Source organism: Epinephelus moara, chromosome 21 (genome assembly GCF_006386435.1).
Source record: "Epinephelus moara isolate mb chromosome 21, YSFRI_EMoa_1.0, whole genome shotgun sequence".
NCBI classification, from domain to species: Eukaryota; Metazoa; Chordata; class Actinopteri; order Perciformes; family Serranidae; genus Epinephelus; species Epinephelus moara.
This window is the reverse complement of record NC_065526.1, coordinates 20,515,368-20,525,996: the sequence shown is the minus strand read 5'-3', so window position 1 is coordinate 20,525,996 and position 10,629 is coordinate 20,515,368. Positions and strand designations below refer to the sequence as shown.

The following is a 10,629-nucleotide window of genomic DNA, read 5'->3' as shown; positions in this document are numbered from 1 at the left end:
TCATTTTTTTCTGTAACCGCTTATCCTGTTGGGGGTCCCAGGGGGGCTGGAGCCTGTCCCAGCTGACATTGGGTGAGAGGCGGGGTACACCCTGGACAGGTCACCAGACTATCACAGGGCTGACACATAGAGACAGACAACCATTCACACTCACATTCACACCTACGGACAATTTAGAGTCACCAATTAACCTGCATGTCTTTGGACTGTGGGAGGAAGCTGGAGAAAACCTACGCTGACACAGTAAAAACATGCAAACTCCGCACAGAGGGGATCCCCCACCCTGGGTTGAACCAGGAAACCTCTTGCTGTGAGGCAACAATGCTAACCACTGTACCACCATGCTGCCACAAATATGTATTGCAGCTCCAGACAGATTTTTCAAAAAATGTTCTGGCCAAAAATGGGTCTGGTAAAGGTTGCCGACCCCTGGTTTAGGGGGACACATATGAGATGGAGGGTTTGGTGGTCCTCTGCCAGAAAATGTGGAGCATAAACATTTCATCTAAAGGACATGTCTCCCCTTTGAAACATCTGCAAATGGTGAATAGTAAATGGACTGCACTTGTATAGCACTTTTCTAGTCTTCTAACCACTCAAAGAACTTTTTTTTTTAACTACATGTCACATTCACACGTTCACACACTGGTGGCTGAGGCTACCATACAAGGTGCCACCTGCTACTCAGTAACCATTCACAGGCACTAACACATTGTTGGAGCAGCCATCGGGAGCAATTTGGAATTCAGTATCTTGCCCAAGGATGCTTCGACATGCGGGCTGGAGGAGCTGGTGATTGAACGATGACCACCACTACCTCAGAGCCACAGATGCTTCTAAATAAGATGAACAGTATCTGCGTGGAATAAAATGGGCAAATATGTTGTTTTATTTGGGTGAACTGAGCAGCTGCTGAGACTCATAGCAGCTCGATTTAAGCAGTAACACTACAACAGTCCTTTTTTAAAGAGTGGACAGTACCCTGATACAACCACAATACACTATAAGCATGGAAGGCACAATAAAATACATAAACCACAGCACATATCCCACAATACATCTACTACAATAGACATACCACTATACACATACTAAAGTACACATACCACAATACAGCAACACACTTACACTGAGAAAAATAACTTCTGTCTTTGCTCCTTTTTTAAGTTAAAGATCAAAGACTTTTTTATGCCCTTAATCTCTCAAATTTTGGTCATATTGAAACTGTTTCAATATGTTTCAATGCGTTCTCTATTAGAAAATGGACTCAAACATTTCACATCAAGATACAGAATGAAAGAACAGAGGAGGTCAATCATTTCAGATTTCTAGGAGTAATTTTAGATCCTTAATTAAAATTTGATGACACATGAAGACGATCTCAAAAACAGAAAAGATAAACCTTAATTGTTTTAAATCAATAAGGCAGCCCATTTATTCATGCATTGTCTGATTTTCTCTCTGTTTTCATATTGTGTGACAGTGTGGGCTCAAACATCACCATCTATAGTCAGACACCTCACATCTTTGTACAATCAGGCACTGAAAATAACGTACAAAAAGCTTGTCCAGTGGCATCACTGTCACATATTAGAGCGATACAATCTTTTCAGCTTTGACAGCTTCATTAACTTTTGTTTCAGTCTAGCTCCAGAGCCTCTTTCCAGATTTATTCAAAGACAAGACAGTAATAGAGCAACAAGGAGCAGTGCGAGTGGCGATTGGAAAATATCATATCGTAAATCTAAATTTGGAAAATCATCTTTTTTCCATAAAGTGCTGTCAGCTCTGGGACACATTACCAAGTGAAATCAAACTGGTTACAGATTCAAACTCAAACTTGTAAGGGGTATTAGTGTAAGTGTGTTGCTGTATTGTGGTATGTGTACTTTAGTATGTGTATAGTGGTATGTCTATTGTAGTAGATGTATTGTGGGATATGTGCTGTGGTTTATGTATTTTATTGTGCCTTCCATGTTTATAGTGTATTGCTGTTGTATGATGTTTTAAACTGTATGTTTTCAATAACATTTTAGGTCTACATGTAAAAGCTCAACTAAGGAAAAGAGTTGAAAATTAGCAATAGCTATAAACTCTCTGTGCAACACATCAGTCTCTTACTCTGTATTGGAACTATGTCTAAATAAAATTTGTTCAAATCTGTGTCAGTGAACTCTTCTCCTGTTCCCTGACAATCCCTCCACCTGACAGGTGTGACATATCAACATGCTGATTGAACAGCATGACTGATTACACACAGGTGTGCCCTGGGATGGTCACGATAAAAGGCCACTCTAAAATGTGCATTAAAGAAGTCTTAGCTCTTTAACTTAAACCCTGTGAAAAATGGGAGCAAAAACAAAAGTGATGTGTTTAAATTTTTGTTCAGTGTGGTTGAAATGCTGCTGACGTTAGAGTCACCTCCTCGTCTGCTGACAGAACTCTACAAGTGAAGTCAAACTGAAACATATTCAGCAACCTGAGATCCTGCCTGTTATGGTAAGGACATCTGCAGAGATGTTTATTTTTATATATATTTTTGTGCTTTACATTTTATTAATTTGTATGAAACCAAATGCCGGAATACTGGAAGAAATCTTTACGATATTAATATTGTGCAACAGAGCTGATTTTAATTGTAGTTCTTACAAATTTGGAGGTAAAAACAAAGTCCAAAATGGAATATTAATTTAACTCTATGTTCCAAAGAAAAGAAAATGTCAGATCAGAATCCGCAGGACCTTCTTTTCACGTTAATCAATCGTCAATAGCCCAGTGACTAATAAGGTTTTCAAGTTGACCAAAAATGAAAACAGGTTAAAACTACACATGAAAGTGGTTTTTGCCTTTTTGATGATGTCATTTATTTACTGCTGAAATCTTATTTTCAAACAATGTATTTTAAGTGTTGTAATTGAGACTCATATGATGACACCAGAAACAAAAAGTAACACAGGATAATATCAATGAATTTTCAAGTTACTATCACATTAAAACTTTTTAAATCAATAATACTTAGGACCTCAGGGCAGAAACCGATGGTGACAGGTGGTCTAGAATTGTGTTAGGATGTGGTTAATATGTGAAGGACGCGAAATAAGAACTTCCCTGCATTGTATATGGGAATGTAGTTTGGTTCAGACCACTCTGGATTACAGTTTTAGAAATTTTAAGTTGTTGGTTTGATTCAGAAATTGCTTTAAGTCCAAAGTTGTGTTTTCTGGGGAGCCCAGTCTCACTCCGAAGTCGTCGAAATCTGGTGCTTGGGCAGTGACGTCAGAAACCAACAAAAAAAGGCGTCCTTTAACGTTGACATACCACGTGACCAGTTGTTAGAGTTCGTTATAGTCTCCTATGTAACCTACAGCCCTGTAGGGCTGTCAAAATTGCTCAAAAATGACGTTCAAATATTCCTTCTAAAAATAACTCATAGGTTCGAACCATTCAAATTTTTTTTTTCGCATTATGTCCACAAGAGGGCAAACTAATACAAGGAAACATACTTGTATATGTATTAATACAAGGAATCATAACTAGGCTACTTGTAGGTATTTTTATTTCAACATAAATGTCTTTGAAAACATTTACATACCTACACATTAAAGGGCCAGTGTGTAATATTTGGCATGGTTTATTGTCAATCTGAATCTGAATCTGAATATTCTACCCATTAATATGTTTATACAAGTGTATAATCGCTATAAAATAAAATTCGTTTGGTTTTCGTAGCCTTATAATTATGTTTTTATTTATATATCTATATCTATATCTATATATATATATATATATATATAGCAAGGGCCTTGCTTTAGAGAGGTCGCCATCTTGCGCCGCCATGTATGTACGGCAGACCGAGCGGACAATCCAGCCAGCCAGAGAACGTGTTTCGCGTGTATAAATGAACCAACAAAGGCAGCGGAAGGAAGGAAGAAGGAGGAGGAAACAGCAGAGAGTGTTAGTAGTTCGTCGATGGAGAGTAGTGAAAAGTTTTCTTTTTAGTTAGTTTAAAGTTTGTGAATGGACCACACTTACCACGCAACAGGAGAGAATGAACACGAACCGTCATCTGCGAGGAAAAGAAGACGCAACTTCACTCCTTGTGATGCACTCTCTGCGGCGCTTTTCCTCTTGATGATATATCTCCCCAACGATGGTAGCACCGAATCCCATTCTGTGCATTCAGCCTCTCTTCTCACCCGCTCAGCATCAGACACATGGAGTTCCTCATCTGTATGCTCCGGCTCAAACAGATGTGGCTCTGGGTCTGAAGAAACAAGAAACTCTTCAAAATCGCGTTCAAAGTCGTCCATTGCAGCTACTATAGTCCGGAGATATTGCTAGGCTAAATAAACAGCTGAGCTCTGTTTACCGGCTACGCTGTCAGTCAGTGTGCGGGCTGGAGATTGGTGGAGCAGAGAGGTAGGGGGTGCCCGCTAGGTATTGTAAACGAGAATTGTGTGTATGAAGTGTGTCTGTTACGCTAGAAGAGTCAGAGTTTGGGACGGAGTCTTTTACCCCCTGGAGTGTTACCGGAGTTTTTGGAGTGCTCAAATAAACTGGCCTTTTTCCCGAACGCTCCTCTGGTCTCCTGCTCGTGAGGGATTCATTACAATATCGTAACATGGTTTAGATTTCTAAATAAACATTCACCTCGTCGCTAGATAGACCTACTCCTGAAAAACTCGTGCGCAAGGCTTTTTGTCCCTACGAGGCCACCGTCATTTACCCGACGGGAGGGGTGAGCGAGTGAGCCCTGCAATCTAGAATTTGACCACTGATGTCACTGTTTTCAACCCATTTTACACACTGGCCCTTTAAAACACATAAAACAATTATCTATAACATTACGTTATAAACAACCGCGGACCTCTCGCTCGCCCCCCCTCTCTGACCCGTCAGGCCACACCGCCCGCGGAAGCGCTGCGAATAGCCTCGAAGCGAAGCCTTTCGGCGCCCATGTTAACCGATTGTGTCATCCACACCGGCTGCGCCGCGCCGCGTAACTCCGTGGCCGCTCCCACCTCCAACTCGCAAAGAGGACAGCTGCGGTGGTGTTTTTTTTCCCCTCCACAATCGAATATCAATTTTCACATTCGAAGGTCCAATTTTTTTTTTTCAAATTCGAATTTAGAATATTCATTGACAGCCCTACAGCCCTGTAGTGGCAAAAGGTAAAGCTCAAGGTCACATTTATTTGAGTCGATACTACCTTTTACATATGAAAATAGATTTGTCTGTTTCAAACGTTGTAAACGTCTCTGCTCTCACACTTCCATGCGTCCTTTATGATGGCACAGATACAGCCAATAGATGGCACTAGAGGCCAGAGGCAAAAGTTTCACACAACAAACAAGCAACAGTGGAGAAGGTTGTTACATTGTACCCTTTTAAATGGAGGCAGCATTGTAGACGGTGGTGGTCTTTGAGGCCATTAAATACTTCCCTACATGTGGACGGACAGTTCCTTCCACTACCTCTCGCCCAGAATATTGTTCTTCATGTTGGTGTTAATGACATTCACAGTCGGACCAAAATCGCACCAAACTCCTCGACTCTCTCACGGTCCACTTCAATACTACCATCTATTGGTCACCTGTGACAGCACATAAAGCCTGTTGTCATGGTGTCATATTTGATAGTAATTTATGTTTTGAACAACATGTCACTAAACTGTCACTAAACTGGTCCAACCATGCTTTTATCACCTCAGAAATATTTCTAAAATAAAATCTATTTTAACTTTTAGAGACAATGACACTGTTATACATGCTCTTATCTCTTCACGTCTTGATTATTGCAACAGCCTTTATTCGTGTCTTAATCAAAAAACCTTACAATGGCTTCAGATCATTCAGAATGCAGCCGCAAGGCTTTTAACCAAAACCAAGAAGCACGACTTCATCACACCAGTTTTAGCCGCTTTACACTGGCTCAGTTTGTTTTAGGATGGATTTTAAAATCTTATTAATTACTTTTAAGGCTTTTCATGGCCTGGCTCCAGACTACATTTCAGACCTGTTAGTCCCTTATGAACCTTCACGTAGTATGAGATCCTCGGGCAGAGGTCTTCTGCTTGTCCCAGAGTCCAGGCTGAAGACCAAAGGGGACAGAGCTTTTGCAATCAGGGCCCTGAGGCTATGGAATGACCTGCCCGAGGACATAAGGCTGTCTGAGTCACTGCCTTCCTTTTAGTCTCTCCTAAAAACGTATTTCTATCATAAAGCATATCCTGACTTTATCTGAACTGTTTTATTGCTATCTTACCGACTTAAATGACCCTTTATTATCCTGATTTTAACTTTGGCCTTATTTTATCTTTTACTAGATGATATTTTATGATGTTATTTGTTTTATCCTTCTTGTGTTTTAATTGTTTTTTAGTTTTATTGTACAGCACTTTGTAACTGTGTTTTGAAAGGTGCTATATAAATAAAGTTATTATTATTATTATTATTATTATTATTGTTATTAACGGTTCCTTAAATTTCTCACACTTGAACTACGCAACACTGCCTCCACGATCTGCTTTGTTTCGTCTGTATCTGTAAGCTTTCAGAAAATGTGCACAAATAGGGACAAAATGAATGCAGAGTGGAGACAAATGACTCTGTCCATCTCTGTATCTAATGCTGTGCATAAATGAGCCTGTAGTTGTAGTAGTGCTGGAAGTAACAATAGTAGTAGTTTGGAAGCAGTGTTAGCATTTTGTAGTAGTAGGAGCCGCAGACGGGAATCGAACAGTGACCACTGGTTCTCCAACATAATCATTGACTTTACATTGTAGAATTTATCAAAAGTGGCTTAATATTTTTAAAAGTATAAATGCTAGACAAAAGCTGAATACGAACACATATCCTCAAAGAGCTGCACATTTTGACATTTGAATGGTCTATGTAGCTAAAGCATGCACAGAAAGGGAGGCCGACCGAAAAACGATCAAAAGAGGAGCAATAATAAAGATTTGGACCACAATAACATTATGATGTGATGGTAAGGTTGATCTTTGACCTTTTAGATATACAATGTCATCACTTTATTTTACCCTATTAGATTTGTGTGATCTTACCTTTGTCTCATTTGAGGACATTGGGATTTTATTATTGTTGACAATGTTTAGTTTGTTATACTCATCAGGTCCTACTGATCCCCAATAGCGAGGAGAAATTAAAAATGCACACCAAACAAAAGTTCAGGTCTCAGGAGGACATTAACAATAAAATGAGAATAATAGGTCCATTTTAAAGGTGTATTTTTATATGACTATTAAAAGAAGACAGTTTTGCCTGCATTGACATCACGTCACTCAGTGCTCCAAAGAAACTAAAAATAACAAAATGACAACACACAACGACCTCTGCAGCTTTCTGTGCCTTTGATAAATATTTACCAGATTCTCCCCTCATATCACCTGCATGTATTATACACAAGTTCATTGTGCTCTGCTTGATCCATATGTGCTTCGCCCTCAAACCAACTTCTGTCAGGAGTGGTTCCCAGCCTGGGGTTTAAAGATATGATAACCACAGGGAAAAAACCCACAAACAAGCAGTGGTGCAGTGGTTAGCATTGTCACCTCACAGCAAGAGAGATCCTGGGTCGAGCCCAGGGTGTTCTCCCTGTATCAGGGTGGGTTTTCTCCGGGTGCTCTGGTTTCCTCCCACAGTCCAAAGACATGCAGGTTAATTGGTGACTCTAACTTGCCTGTAGGTGTGAATGTGAATGGTTGTCTGTCTCTATGTGTCAACCCTGTGATAGTCTGGTGACCTGTCCAGGGTGTACCCTGCCTCTCACCCAGTGTCAGCTGGGATAGGCTCCAGCCCCCCCACAAGTCCCAACAGGATAGGTGGTTAAATAAATGAATGAAAGATCTTTTATTTATTTTGGCTGTTATCTAATGGTGGTCATGTTGATGTGAGATACAGTACAGTTACCTTAAAATATTGAGATTAAACAGTCAGTCTGTGAGGAGAAAAATCACTGCGATAAAGGGTCACAGGTCGTTACTAATTAATATCAATGGTAGTATCTAGTTTTACTCACAGTTCTTCCACTGGAAAAACAAACCGTTTGTTGCACTCTGTTATAACCAGGCACGTGTCTGCTTATCCTGAAACTCAACCACGTATTTGTGCACGTGTGAATCTGTAACTGAGACAGTAAGAGCCAAGGATGGACTGTCCCACAGTCGGCCAATCATAAAGCAATAATGGCTCGTTTCCAGACTGATAAGAAGCTGACCACCCAGCCAGACCAGCCTGGCCAAGTGGCACCGAGGACAGTGCAACTTTTCAGGGAAGACAGCCAGGACTGGAGCTGTGCTGGCCATGCTTGGGTAAGATAAGACACGCTTTTATTGATCTCCAAAGGGAGACTGGTTATTGCAGCAGTACATGGGCAGAAGTATTTACTACTGTTGATTGCTGCTTGTTACTGCCTGTGAGCTTGTGTATGGTCTGGGTAAACTGTAAAACTGAATTGCCCTTCCGGGATAAATAAAGTTGTTTGAAATGAACTGAGAAGTACTTAGAGGTTAGTGTAGAAAGTAATAGAAATAAATCATAGGACGTACAAACATTTATCTTTTTCTATTCTTTGAAAAAAATATTACATATACAAAAGTGGGTGGCACAGTGGTGCAGTGGTTAGCACCGTCACCTCACTGCAAGAGGGTTCAGTGTTTTAACCCACTGGCCGGCTGGCTGGGGCGGCGTGGGGTGGAGTTTGCATGTTCTTCCCGTGTCTGTGTAGGTTTGGCGGTGTCTGCTCATCAGATGTACATCAATGCTGATTTATTTTTAATATGCTTTTAGAGGCTGCTGTCCACCCAGACACTGTTGTTTCTGACTGTAAGGATGAATCCATCATTCTAGCTGTGCTGTAGGGTCTACAGCTCTACAGATGCAAACAGGAATCCATGAGTCTGTCAAGATACAAGGGGTCATCCACAGGATACATGCATACATGGTAACTGCATGGCACATACGTGAAGGCTAACTGCGTTGCTTCTCGTAAGGAACATCTCGAAGGGTACCTGCTTCATGATGTATAGATTCACGGGTGGTTTACTGCCGACTAGAAAGGCGCCACTGTCATGTTGTGTTTATGCATGTAGAATTTACCTCCAGAAACTTACGTGGAGAAACTAAAGGACTGTATACATTAGTCTGTTTTGCACGGACAAAGAACCTTCGGAAACTGGAGAAAGGAATGACCACTTTTGGTTAGAGGGATGGCTTTGTATTTCATTATGTTATCAGAAATGAGCTAATATTATGAATATGGATGAGGATGTCTTACAGGCCTTAAAACGTGGAGTTTGAGGGGACAGACAGCGGGGAGTTTCGATGATTGGCTGAATCTTTCCCAGGCTACTGCAGAAGCTTGATCTGATAGTGGCTTGCTAATAAAGTTCTCTTGATACAAAACAAGTCTGTATCAGCGGAGTCTTTTTCTTCACCATCATCTCACCATCTTTTTGTCATTACAATAAGAAAGGCCTGATAAACTACAGTTTTCTCCATGTTCTCCGGCTTCTATGACCGGCTGAGGTCTTGCACAAAAATGTGAATAGCCCCAAACAACCACATGTGTATGGCACTTACGGTAAGACTTTGGCAGGTAAGATAAACAGCTCTGTCAGCAGCAAATTAAACTCATGGGGTTCATAAAAGTAGAATTTATTATGACACTGCTATATTGAATTAGATTGGATTTTACAATATTAACCTCATAAACTCAGAGTAAATTTTATGTCGCCTAACTTTTTATATCCTCCTAACATATTTTATGCAGCTTGTCAAAGTGCAACTTCCCTCAGATTCCGAAAATCTTATATAAGACTGCAAAAACAAGATGTTCTTATTGTGTTTATTGAAGGGCACACAGTTCCCTATAAAATGTTTTTGGCATAGCTGTATGTAATAATCATGGGTGGATTACGAGACAATGGTCTTTTTGGAGTTGTTTTGTGTCTCCTTGTAGTTGTTGTAGTCATGGTTTTGTGACCTTTTGTAGTTCTTTGGTGTCTCCTTGTGGTTGTTTTGTGTCTTTTTGTAGTTGTTGGGTCTCCATTAGGTAATGTTGTGTTTTACTACAGTAATTTTGTGTCTCTTTTAGGTATTTTTTTTAGTCTTTTGTGTCTTTTTGTAATCCCTTTGTGTCTGTTTTAGGTAATTTTGTGTCTCTTTTGGTTGTTTTGTGTTTGTCTTAGTAGCCATTTTGTGTCTCTGTGTGGATGTATTGTGTCTTTTTGTAGTCGTTGGGACTCCTTTGGGTAATTTTGTGTCTTTTTTGATCATTTTGTGTCTGTTGGTAGTTGTTTTGTGGTTGTTAGGTTTCTTAAAGGTAATTTTGTGTCATATTGAGGTAATTATTTTGTCTTTTTTGGTTGTTTTGTGTTTCGTTGTTGTCATTTTGTGTCTCTTTTAGGTGATTGTGTCTTTTGCGATAATTTTGTCTCTTTTAGGTATTTTTTTAAGTCTTTTGTGTCTTTTTGTAATTCCTTTGTGTCTGTTGTAGGTAATTTTGTGTCTTTTTTGGTTGTTATGTGTATCTTTGTAGTAGTTTTTGTCTCTTTATTGTCGATTTGTGTCTTCTTTTGGCTGTTTTGTGTCTTTTTGCTGTTGTTGG

The 10,629-nt window shown here is 40.0% G+C and overlaps 1 protein-coding gene across 1 annotated transcript in view; it reads left to right on the top strand.

Moving 5' to 3' along the window:
* The first annotated feature begins 8,273 nt into the window (after nt 1–8,273).
* The window catches only part of LOC126409145 (solute carrier family 22 member 13-like), a 14,725-nt gene continuing 12,369 nt past the window's right edge, over nt 8,274–10,629 (top strand). The window contains exon 1 of the mRNA XM_050075099.1: nt 8,274–8,332. The gene's annotated coding sequence lies outside the window, so the exon portion shown is untranslated. The remainder of the gene's footprint in view (nt 8,333–10,629) is intronic.